This window comes from Anabrus simplex, chromosome 1, assembly GCF_040414725.1.
Source record: "Anabrus simplex isolate iqAnaSimp1 chromosome 1, ASM4041472v1, whole genome shotgun sequence".
Lineage (NCBI taxonomy): Eukaryota > Metazoa > Arthropoda > Insecta > Orthoptera > Tettigoniidae > Anabrus > Anabrus simplex.
This window is the reverse complement of record NC_090265.1, coordinates 594,987,433-595,000,572: the sequence shown is the minus strand read 5'-3', so window position 1 is coordinate 595,000,572 and position 13,140 is coordinate 594,987,433. Positions and strand designations below refer to the sequence as shown.

At 41.2% G+C, this 13,140-nt stretch overlaps 2 non-coding genes across 2 annotated transcripts; both read right to left on the bottom strand.

The window, feature by feature from the left end:
* Positions 1-6,585: 6,585 nt before the first annotated feature.
* TRNAC-GCA (transfer RNA cysteine (anticodon GCA)) lies at positions 6,586-6,657 on the bottom strand. The gene has a single exon. It is a non-coding gene; the product is annotated as a tRNA-Cys (tRNA).
* Positions 6,658-9,161: 2,504 nt separating this feature from the next.
* On the bottom strand, positions 9,162-9,233 carry TRNAC-GCA (transfer RNA cysteine (anticodon GCA)). Its single transcript has one exon. It is a non-coding gene; the product is annotated as a tRNA-Cys (tRNA).
* Positions 9,234-13,140: the final 3,907 nt, after the last annotated feature.

Genomic DNA, 13,140 nt, shown 5'->3' with positions numbered 1-13,140 from the left:
GCAAAGAAGTACGTGTTAATTATGATGATCTGAGGTAAGTGTGTTGGTGACGTGTGTTCTTGGAAATATATGAGAGGTAAGTGAAGTTGTTCCTAGTGAGAGGAAATGTTATGTTAGTGTGTGTTATGTGTCTATAACGACCTGTATCCGAGGGATAGTCGGTATGAGGCAGTGACGTGAGGTAATTTGAGTGAATTACAGGAGGAGTAATTGTGGTCGATGTTAGGTAAGCATCGAGATGTATTTAGTGGTTAAGTGAGGAAGAACACGTATATGAACATAAATTTGTAGTAAATGACCATTGATCGTTTGTGGGAGGTAAGTACCCCATTCAACTTAAAAATGCTAGTGACGTTTAAGAACAAATAAACATTATGCTGGATTACGGAATAATTGAACCATCTTGTAGCCATAGTATTGATTCTTTAATTATTGTTGCCAAGTAGGATGTGGTTTTTTGATATATGTAAGTCAATGAGGGCAAGATTGATTCAGTTTGAGTGACAGAGTGCTACTCAGAGTTCCATTTTCATCATCTGCAGAGGCGGGAAATATGTTGAAGTTATTTTTTGTATCAGGGGTATTTCACTATTGTGAACCGTATCGGGAAGTGTGCATATTCCTTAAAAGATCAGGAAGGGAAGATTGTCGGTACTTACAACATTAAGAACTTAAAGAAGTATTTCACGTGAGATTTGTTGAAATAAGAGTAAGATGATTATATTTTGTGAGAAACTGGCAAAATAAAACTAACATCTACGATTTGCGTGTGAACCAAGTGTCGTATTGGTGTATTGGAAGAATAAGTGCTACATTGTCATGTACTGTGTGACAAAAAAAACGGAGAACAGGACATTGGACAGTTATCTGCGATAACAATATGCGAGAACAGTTCTCATATAAGTGATATTTCACAAAAAGTTTTGATATGTTAAAAAAAAAGGAGAAGAATGTTGTATATTGATTGAAAATTATTTGTGTGTGTTAAATTAAGGGCTATGCTCTTGTGAATTGTATGAGAATGGGACACTGAACAGTTATCTACGATGACAATGTGCGAGAAGAATTCTCATATATGTGATGTATTATAAAATGTATGGATGCTGAAAAAGAAAATTATTGTTGTATACTCATTTAAAGTGTTTATCTGTGTCAGTGTTATATATATAATTTTGTTCATAAATCAATCGATTCTTTGTTCTTCGATTTATTTATGAGGGAGGCGAATTGTAACGGTTCAAATCCCGTTACAAGATGATATCTGTATTTTTATTATTGTATGATTTTATCTGTATTATTATTATTATTATTATTATTATTATTATTATTATTATTATTATTATTATTATTATTATTATTATTATTATTATTATTATTATTATGTCAGTATTATTATTATTATTTTATCTGTGATATTGTACTATTATTGTAATTATCCGTTTTATTCAATTTTGCAATTGCCTGTTGCTTGCAAGATTGCACTTAGATGTATGCATATATACGTATGTGTAGTATAACACTCAATACCTGTACAGTGAGAATTGTTGTATATATCAGAGATTGGAAGTGACGTTGTTATATTGCTATACCAGTGGCGATTCTGCCAAGTCATCGCCACTCCATGGCTATGTCATCGTATTGATTTAGATATGCGCGCACGGACTTATCGCCGCGGGGCTATTTCACCACTGTGCGTAATATCTGTCGCGTAGGTGGGAGTATGTCATTGCTATTTCTGGAGATTACGTAGCTGTGTCAACCAAAGTCTATATAAGGTGGGTGCACATTGTAGCGTCAGTCATTACTTATACGGATGCAGTACAGTGAAGTAGTCTACTAGATCAAGAGGCCTTAAGTGGTCAGCCAGCCAGTATGAACGAGAGATGGTGAAGACTCAGTGAGCCATTATTGGTCATTGAGAGAGTGAGACCAAATGGTTGGTCCGTCACTTGGTGGAAGACGCGGACGCAAGGCTTACCAAGGAGTCAGAGAGGGCAACCCTGGACCTGCCAAGAGGTCATACCATATTGACTTACAAAGAAGTCAGATGATATGGAGAAGAAGCAGTCGCGAGGATGTATCACCACGTTAGGCGTGACACATCTACAGTAAACACCAGAGCAATGGATTACGTCGTAATTACACTCAAAGTGTTGAAGGTACAGTCAAGTGAATCAGTGAGGGAAATATTTCGTATAAATTGTTAAATGTCCGGTCAAGAAGAATTCAAATTCATGCCTAGTTTCTTTCAGTTGCAATGTCATAATTTCATATTCTCATCTGTTTTATCGCAACAAGACTCACTATTTTTTGATATATTATTTAAAGAATATATATTGTTCTATCAAACGAATTCAGAGTTTCATTTCATTGACAGTAAAATATCTTAACCTCAAAATTAATGGGGAAACCGAACGCCAATCTCCTTTTCCCAGAACTTATATGGTATGTTGTCGAAAGTAAGCTTATTACCCCACACCCTAGAGATAGTCAGGAATCTCATTCTATTATTGCTGTACTGAGTGACAGCTGGCGCCCTTCAAATAACGTATGTGTAAGTAAGCAGGTAACTAGTAAGTGTGAGTACAAGGTTCGACGAGTGTGTATTTTATTTAATGAATGTTAATTTTCATAATTTCCATTATAAATGCAGATATTCAGATTTTCCATAGTTAAATCCAGTTTTATATGTTTCAAAAGTTAGTCAGACAGTTAGGAACAACTGTCACACTAAGTAGAATATAAATACCACCTCTTTGGTGTAGTGCTTAGTGTGATTACCTGCCACTCCCGGAGGACCCGTTTCGATTCTCGGCTCTACCACGAAATTTGAAAAGTGGTACTAGGGATCCACTCATCCTCAGGAGGTCAACTGAGTAGGGGGGTTTCTATTCCCTCCTCATCCCCCACAAGTCCACTGTTCAGCATAGCAGGTGAGACCTCTTAGGTGAGGTACTGGTCCCCCTTCCAAGTTGCATGCCCCGACCCGAAGTCTCACGCTCCAGGATACATCCCTTGAGGGGGTAGAGGTGGGATCCCTCGCTGAATCCGAGGGAGAAACCAACCCTGGACGGTAAACAGATTAAGAAGGAAAGAAAGAAGGGAAAAGAAAGAATATAAGCCCTAAATACAGATCAGTGGTGATTGATTGAAAGATTGAATGTCACGGAACATCGAGTTTGCATGCTCAATAATGGCTGGTAATGGGAAACCTTCTCTGCTGCGAACGGTGGAAGATTATTCTTTTGGATGGTCTTCGTCAAGAGTCATGAAGTAATGAAAGACTATTAGATTTGCTCAATAAACAGTGGATAAAGAACGAATCCTCGACATAAACACAAGAATTCACTCAATTTGAATCAAAAGAGAACTCCCTCAGGATGATCATACATGTAAGCACTCCTGAAAAGTCATATTGAATGACCATGCTGTACAAATACGAACATCTTCAGTGACTTACCACACCAAAGGAGTTCGCTTTGAATTTAGATAGAGTAAACTTCGAATACTGACTTGCTCTTCATTCACTGCTCATGATGCAAGTTTGTGACCTTTGTCAGTGACAATTTTATGAAATAAAATTCATTTAACATATTTCTACTCAGCGGCACAAGTTTAACATCACTCAAGTGTGAACATGTTCCTGAATTGCTGACTAACTTTACAAATATTATAAAACTGGATTTTACTTGAAAAATCTGAATATCTGCATTTAACATGAAAATTATGAAAATTAACATTCATTAAATAAAATACACACTCGTCGAACCTTGTACTCGCACTTACTTGTTACCTGCTTACTTACACATACGTTATTTGAAGGGCGCCAGCTGCCACTCAGTGCAGCAATAATACAATGAGACTCTTGACTATCTCTAATGTGTGGGGTAATAAGCTTACTTTTGACAACATACCATATAAGTTCTGGGAAAAGGAGATTGGCGTTCGGTTTCCCCATTAATTTTGAGGTTAAGATATTTTACTGTCAATGAAATGAAACTATGAATTCGTTTGATAGAACAATATATATTCTTTAAATAATATATCAAAAAAATAGTGAGTCTTGTTGCGATAAAACAGATGAGAATATGAAATTATGACATTGCAAATGAAAGAAACTAGGCATGAATTTGAATTCTTCTTGACCGGACATTTAACAATTTATACGAAATATTTCCCTCACTGATTCACTTGACTGTACCTTCAACACTTTTAGTGTAATTACGACGTAATCCATTGATCTGGTGTTTACTGTAGATGTGTCACGCCTAACTTGGTGATACATCCTTGTGACTGCTTCTTCTCCATATCATCTGACTTCTTTGTAAGTCAATATGGTATTACCTCTTGGCAGGTCCAGGGTTGCCCTCTCTGACTCCATGGTAAGCCCTTGCGTCCGTGTCTTCCACTAAGTGACGGACCAACCATTTGGTCTCACTCTCTCAATGACCAATAATGGCTCACTTAGTCTTCACCATCTCTCGTTCACACTGGTTGACTGACCAACTAAGGCCTCTTGATCTAGTAGACTACTTCACTGTACTGCATCCGTATAACTAATGACTGACGCTACAATATGCATCCACCTTATATAGACGTTGGTTGACACAGCTACGTAATCTCCCGAAATAACCATGACATACTCCCACAACGCGGCAAATATTACATACAGTGGTGAAATAGCCCTGCGGCGGCTAACTCCGTGGGCGCATATCTAAATAAATACGATGACGTAGCCAAGACTTGGCGATGACTTGGCAGAATCGCCACTAATCTTGCACAATGTCCCAACGTCACACCCAATCTCTGATATATACAACAATGCTCACTGTACAGGTATTGAGTGTTATACTACACATACGTATATATGTATACATCTAAGTACAATCTTGCAAGCAACAGGCAATTGCAAAATCGAATTGAATAAAACGGATAATTACAATAATAGTAACAATATCACAGATAAAATAATAATAATACTGACATAATAATAATAATAATAATAATAATAAAATACAGATAAAATCATACAATAATAAAAATACAGATATCATCTTGTAACGGGATTTGAACCGTTACACAAGAGGTAATTTTCCTTTGGTCAACGCTTCCCGCTCTTAGCTAATAATGCGCATGTGAGCTTGACGTTGGATGTTGCTTTCAACAATATCAAAAATATTGTGATTTCACTACCACGAAGTGTGACAGAATTATGCTTAGACATTCCAAAATTTCTTTCAACTTAAGTCTTTTTTCAGGAGTCTGATGAAATGGTTGGCAGCAGCAGCAGCAGTGGTACAGGGCCAACCATCATCATGAAGTTGGAAGACGCTGGGGATCGTAATTTTTGTGTCTTTTGGAATGTTAGGCTTTTCAAACATTGTCCAAGTGTTCGTAGTAGTAGTAAGCATTAGCAGGTCTTTTTTTTTAAGTAGAATATAAATGCCACGTCTTTGGTGTACTGCTTAGTGTGATTAGCTGCCACTCCCGGAGGACCAGTTTCGATTCTCGGCTCTGCGACGAAATTTGAAAAGTGGGACGTGCGATCCACTCAGCCTCGGGAGGTCAACTGAGTAGAGGGGGTTTCTATTCCCTCCTCAGCCATCATCGAAGAAATATTCCATGGTTTCCCATTTCTCTTCCAGACAAATGTTGAGGTGATACCTAACTTAAGGCTACGGCCGCTTCTTTACCCGTGATTTGCCCATTCCTTCCATTCTTCTCATCCCCCACAAGTCCACTGTTCAGCATAGTAGGTGAGGCCTCTTGGGTGAGGTACTGATCCTCCTTCCAAGTTTTATGCCCCTGACCCGAAGTCTCACGCTCCAGGACACAGCCCTTGAGGAGGTACAGGTGGGATCCCTCACTGAGTCCGGGGAGAAACCAACCCTGGACGGTAAACAGATTAAGAAGGAAAGAAAGAAGGGAAAAGAAAGAGAGAAAGAAAGAAAGAATATAAACGTAGTCAAAAATTTTAACGTCCCAGGAGATGGTTATGAGAACCCTTGCGGCACACAAACGTGTCTTGATGTTTGTTACATTACAAGATGCCCTGTTACCAGGTGGATAGTCTGCGTACTGGCCTTCGGTTTAGAGAGTCCGATGTTTGATTCCCGGTCGGGCCAGAGATTTGAACTGCATATGGTTAATTCTTCTATCTGCAGGACTGAGGATTTATGTTCGTCTTAATATACCCCTCTTCATCTATAATACACAGTACACCAACCACCACAGAAACACCCAATAGTGACTAAACCTCTGCACATAAGATTGGCGCCCGGAAGGACATCCGGCCGTAAAAATGGTCCAAATCCACATCAGTTGGTGACCCCAATATCAATGGTAAAATGGCCAAGATGGAGAATAATAATAATAATAATAATAATAATAATAATAATAATAATAATAATAATAATAATAATAATAATAATAATAATATTAAGAAGAAGAAGAAGAAGAAGGTTTACTTTTCGATAAAATTATTTTAAAGAATCAATTATGTTATATTCAGCATGACCGATGCCTGCAATATACCTAACCGTAGGTTCATGTTCAGATTTCTCGAACGAGCATTCAAAAATCACAAGGGGGCACCCGGATTTGAACCGGGGACCTCTCGATCTGCAGTCGAATGCTCTACCACTGAGCTATACCCTCGCGACGAACCGGTTCTTATTCCAGATATGAAGGGAGAGTTTATAGCGAATGCCTCTGATTCGCCGTGCGAACCATTCATCTGTCAATAAAAGGATCATACTGCGTTTCCTAGTCCGCCTCTGTGGTGATTAGCTGCCACCCCCGGAGGCCCGGGTTCGATTCCCGGCTCTGCCACGAAATTTGAAAAGTGGTATGAGGGCTGGAACGGGGTTCACTCAGCCTCGGGAGGTCAATTGAGTAGAGGTGGGTTCGATTCCCACCTCAGCCATCCTGGAAGTGGTTTTCCGTGGTTTCCCACTTCTCCTCCAGGCGAATGCCGGGATGGTACCTAACTTAAGGCCACGGCCGCTTCCTTCCCTCTTCCTTGCCTATCCCTTCCAGTCATCCCATCCCTCCACAAGGCCCCTGTTCAGCATAGCAGGTGAGGCCGCCTGGGCGAGGTACTGGTTATTCTCACCGGTTGTATCCCCGACCAAGTGTCTGAAACTCCAGGACATTGCCCTTGAGGCGGTAGAGGTGGGATCCCTCGCTGAGTCCGAGGGAGAAGCCGAACCTGGATTGCGTTTCCTGTTGTGCGCTTGTCCTTTCTGGCATTCAAAACAGTGCACAACTATATTCACATAGACACTTGCCTTTCACTTATGGATCTGTCCCTCACACTCTCCGTGAAAATTTACAGAGCTGGAATCGATCTTCATCGAATATTTACGAAGAGATTGCCTCCCATATGATATTTCAACTAACGAACTCCTGATTTACTCTCAAGAGAAATATGTTGTTAGGAGTACGGGAGAAGTTATATAACTGACCAATAATGCAAATTTAGCACTAGATCTTAGGGAGTTTGAAGTTGAGCAACGAAAATATTTGGTGCTCACGGACATTTACACTGAAATTTTAGGCAGTCCTGAAGACAGTTTTCCGTGGTTTCCCAATTTCACACCAGGCAAATACTGGGGCTGAAAGCCATGGCTGGTTCCTCCCCACTCCTAGCCCTTTCATAACCCATTGTCGCCATAAGACCTATCACTGTCGGAGCGATGTAAAGCAATTTTTTTATATTAAAAGAATCAATAAATTCGCTGACAGATATTTTAGGGTTTTATCAAACGTTATGAACCTATTTTCCAAAAACATACAGTAATTGTAATTTATTTACAGACTAAAAACTTCCAGAGTTGCATGATATTAGTTAAACGTTTAAATGCTATACTTAAAATGAATCCGTCGACGTCCAGGCACTTGTCTGAATTGACAGTTCTGTGACTTTCGGTTCAGAGGGCTTCCGGGTTCAATTCATTATTCATCTAACGCAAGCTGAGTGAACTGAAGATATCGTCAGCATAAGCCACATGTAATAGACATCAAAGTAGGGAGTGATTGGTGGTTCAAACAAGTGAAGGTGTTTATTAATTTAATGTGCTCCGCATCTGTGGTGTAGAGTTTAGTATGATTAGCTGCCACCCTCTGAGGCCCGGGTTTGATTTTCGGCTCTGCCACGAAATTTGAAAAGTGGTACGAGGGCTGCAACGGGATCCACTCAGCCTCGGGAGGTCAACTGAGTAGAGAAAGTTATATTCCCTTCTCAGCCATCCTCGAAGCGGTTTTCCGTGGTTTCCCACTTCTCCTCCAGGCAAATGTTGGGATAGTACCTAACTTAAGTCTACGGCCGCTTCCTTCCCTCTTCCTTGCCCATCCCTTCCAATCCTCCCATCCCAATCAAGTCCAATGTTCAGCACAGCAGGTGAGGTAGCATGGGTGAGGTATTGGTCCTCCTTCCAAGTTTTATGCCCCCGACCCGAATTCTCACGCTCCAGGACACTTCCCTTGAGGGGGTAGAGGTGGGAGGTGGGATCCCTCACTGAATCCGAGGGAGAAACCAACCTTGGAGGTAAACAAATTAAGAAGGAAAGAAAGAAAGAATGAAAGAAAGAAAGAAAGAAAGAAAGAAAGAAAGAAAGAATATAAACGTAGTCAAAATTTTTAACGTCCCAGGAGATGGTCGTGAGAACCCTTGCGGCAGACAAACGGGCTTTGATGTTTGTTACATTACAAGATGCCCTGTTACTAGAAGGATGGTCTGCGTACTGGCCTTCGGTTTATAGAGCCCGATGTTTGATTTCCGGTCGGGCCAGAAATTTGAACTGCGTGTGATTAATTCTTCCATCTCCAGGACTGTGTATTTGTATTCCTCTTAATATACCTCTCTTCATCTATAATACACAATACACCAACCACCTCAGAAACATCCAATAGTGAGTAAACCTCTGCACATAAGATTGGCTCCCGGAAGGACATCCCGCCGTAAAAATACACATCAGGTGGCGACCCCAATATCACTGGTAAAATGCCCAAGAAGAAGAAGAAGAAGAAAAAGGAGGAAAACCCTTCTAAAGAACTATTTTAAAGAGTTAATTATGGTATAATCAGCATGACCGTTGCCAACAATATATCTAACCGTAGGTTCATGTTCAGATTTCCCGAGCGAGCTTTCTAAAATTACAAGGGGGCACCCGGATTTGAACCGGGGACCTCTCGATCTGCAGTCGAATGCTCTGCCACTGAGCCATACCCCCGCGACGAACAGCTTCTTATTCCAGATGTGAAAGGACAGTTTATAGTGAATGTTGCTGATTCGCCGTGCGAAACATTCCTGTCAATAAAGGGATCATAATTATTACGTTTCCTGTTGTGCGCTTCTCCTTTCTAGCATTCAAAACAATGCACAACCATATACACACTGACACTTGCCTTTCACTTGTGGATCTGTCGCTCACACTGTCCGTGAGAACTTACAGACCTGGGATCGATCTTCATCGATTATTTACGAAGGATTTGCCTCCTTTATGATATTCCAAGTAACAAACTCCTGATTTACTCTCAAGAGAAAATGTTGTTAGGAGTACGGGAGAAGTGATATTCTTATTCTTCTTTATCTATTTACCCTCCAGGGTTGGTTACCCTCGGATACAACTTGGGAGGATTACTAGTACCTCATCCAGGCGGCCTCACCTGCTATTCTGAACAGGGGCTTTGGTGGGGGTAGGAAGATTTTTTTTTTTTTTGCTATGGGCTTTACGTCGCACCGACACAGATAGGTCTTATGGCGATAGGAAGATTGGAAGGGATAGACAAGGAAGAGGGAAAGAATCGGCCATGACCTTAAGTTAGGTACCATCCCGGCGTTTGCCTGGAGGAGAAGTGGGAAACCACGGAAAATCACTTCTAGGTTGGCTGAGGTGCGAATCAAACCCACCTCTACTCAGTTGACCTCCCGAGGCTGAGTGGATCCCGTTCCAGCCCTCGTACCACTTTTCAAATTTCGTGGCAGAGCCGGGAATCGAACCCTTGTCTCCGGGGGTGGCAGCTAATCACACTAACCACTACACCACAGAGCCGGAATACCGATATTGCACATTAAAATTAAGGTCGTTTACGTCACTGTTTTAATGTGTTCATGATATCTGTATATCTGCCTACTATTCATTTTAGTGCCTAATTATAGCAGTTAAGGAGCCTATTTTAGGAGCCTAAAACTGTTAGAGCCTAAACTTACGCCGTCTAGTGATCATGTCGACCATTGTGCCTCAAGAAGAACATTTGCGGGACGCATTACTTTTCGTATTTAATAAAAAAAAAGCTGTGGAAAGTATCGTTCACTGGTAGAAACATATGGTGAACACGCTCCTTCGATTAGAACATATGAGACAATTTAAAACGTGATGATTTCAATGTGAAAGGCAGTGCGCGCTCTCGTAGACCGCAAAAGTGTGAAGACTCTTGAAGTCCAGTGAAACCGTTAATGCACAACGCAATCGTCAAAACAATTATTGATTTAAAACACGCATTGATCGAGAGACGACGGAAATGGGCCAGAAGACATGGCAAAGTGATTTTGTTACACGACAATGCACCGTCTTACACAGCAATACCACTGAAAGACACCTTGAAATCGCTTGGATGGGACATCCTTCCGCACCCGCTGTACTGCCCCGACCTGGCGCTATCTATCACCTCTTCGCAGAGCAGCACTTCAGCAATTTCGAGGAAGTTGGAAAATGGCTCAGCGAATGGTTTGCCGCAAAAGACAAGCAGTTTTTCTGGCATGGTATTCATAACTTATCTGAAACAGGGGAGAAGTGTGTAGAGGCCGATGGGATGACCAATATTTTGAATAAATAAAAAGTGAATTTCCCTTGAAAATTACGGGTTTTCCCCATCAAAAAGACCGGGAAAAACGTATGTATACACCTGGTAGTCTACTCCTGCTCAGGGCTGAACGTAACCATCGGACGGATGATTCACCATCAACAACGACAAATGCCTTCACTCCACATGAACACTGGGGAGAGGTTTGGGACTGAATCCAGATTTTTTACGCATTCTAGTGATTAGAAATTCTATACCCCACCTCTCCCACTCTGCCGGCCAACATTCTGATAAAGTGAAGTGCATGTTTCTTATCTCAGTAAATTGCATGCTCAATGATGCCAGTAGAGTCAGCATTAATGCCTTTCAACAAAGAACATAACCTCCTTTTATGTATGCATAACAACATCAAAATAATAACCACAAATCAAGCTACGGTAAAATTTCATCCGTAGGCAACAGTATTGTTAAATATAATATCATCAATATTTTAATTCTTTAAAAGGGTATTTAATTCTTCGACATCCACATATGAGGCCACGGATAACAAAGTTTCGGTCACCGAAGCGTGTGTGATATTTCTCCGTCGGGAAAGGAATGATGCAGCCTTCATAAAATAATATTGTTTCGTTATATTGTCAACACCTCAACTCCTCCGTCTCCGAAAGCCGTAGAAGTTAATTAGTGATACGTAAAACTATTGTTATTATTATTATTATTATTATTATTATTATTAATATTATTATTATTATTAAACAATATAAAATACAACAAGTGGGGAAAAACGAGAGAATTCACTTAAGACACATCCCTGTACACGATGAGATCATCAACACAGTAGAGAATTTGTGCAATGCAAAGTATTTAAATTTCATTTCGTTTTGTTTCCCTACTTGTCACAAAAAAAATCCTTACGTCTTGAAATGGATTCAGAAATCTGTCCATGCTTTATAACGAAATGAACCAAACATTCCCAATGCCTGGCCGTAGACTCCAGAGTGAAGAACCGAGTTAGCGCCTGTGCCTGTGCCGGAAGCTGAAACACAAGGCATGGCCATGCCATCGAAGGTTCTTCTCTCGTATTTTCTCCACAATTGGTACAATTGTTGCCGAATCAAGTTGTTGTTGACGTGGTCAGTTAGGAGTATTCCCATTGTTAGTTAAGGTGTGATCTTCCCTTCTGCTGTGCACGTTTCCGCTAGAAAATTAGAAACTTAAGGGGCATTAATAGGTTACTGAAAGGAGTAACAAGTATTCTCTAATCCGAACAACAGTTCTGCTATGACATTTACATAAACATTGTTGGAGGTTATGTTACTCTCGCTACATTACGGAAGAGCGGCTAGACTATAACTCCTACAAGCCTAATTCCCGTCTCTATAGAAATCATTACTGCTGAAACAGCGAAAACTAATCCGTCAATGCTGGAATCACAATAGCTGATCCGAGATAAAACTTTGACAGAAAAACCTAACACCATAGCCCAACAGCCCCGAAGGGCCATGGCCTACCAAGCGACCGCTGCTCAGCCCGAAGGCCTGCAGATTATGAGGTGTGGTCAGCACGACGAATCCTCTCGGTCGTCATTCTTGGCTTTCTTGACCGGGGCCGCCACCTCACCGTCAGATAGCTCCTCATTTGTAATAACGTAGGCTGAGAGGAGCTCGAACCAGCCCTCAGATCCAGGTAGAAATCCCTGACCTGGCTGGGGGATCGAACCCATGGCCTCCGGGTAAGAGGCTACCCCTGCATCGCGGGGCCGCCTCTGAAGTATACAGACACAGTCATATTTTTGTTTTAAAATGCATAGTTGCAGGGTGAAATGGATAGACAGAAATGTAAAGTTTAGAACAAAATACTGTACACAGAACTCGCTTACGAACTGACGAACGAAACAACGATCTATTCATGTTTCATTTATAAAATGCTAGCTAAAATGTCCGTTCTCCGAACAGATTTATGATCAAGCATTAAAGTATTTAATGACAAACAATGAAACGTGAATTATAAACTCGTCCGCCTCTGTGGTGTAGTGGTTAGTGTGATTAGCTGCCATTCCCGGCTCTGCCACGAAGTTTGAAAAGTGGTACGAGGGCTGGAACGGGGTCCACTCAGCCTCGTGAGGTCAGCTGAGTAGAGGTGGGTTCGATTCCCACCTCAGCCATCCTGGAAGTGGTTTTCCGTGGTTTCCCACTTCTCCTCCAGGCAAATGCCGGGATTGTACCTAACTTAAGGCCACGGCCGCTTCCTTCCCTCTTCCTTGTCTATCCCTTCCATTCTTCCTATCCGCCCGCAAGGCCCCTCTTCAGCATAACAGGTGAGGCCGCCTGGGCG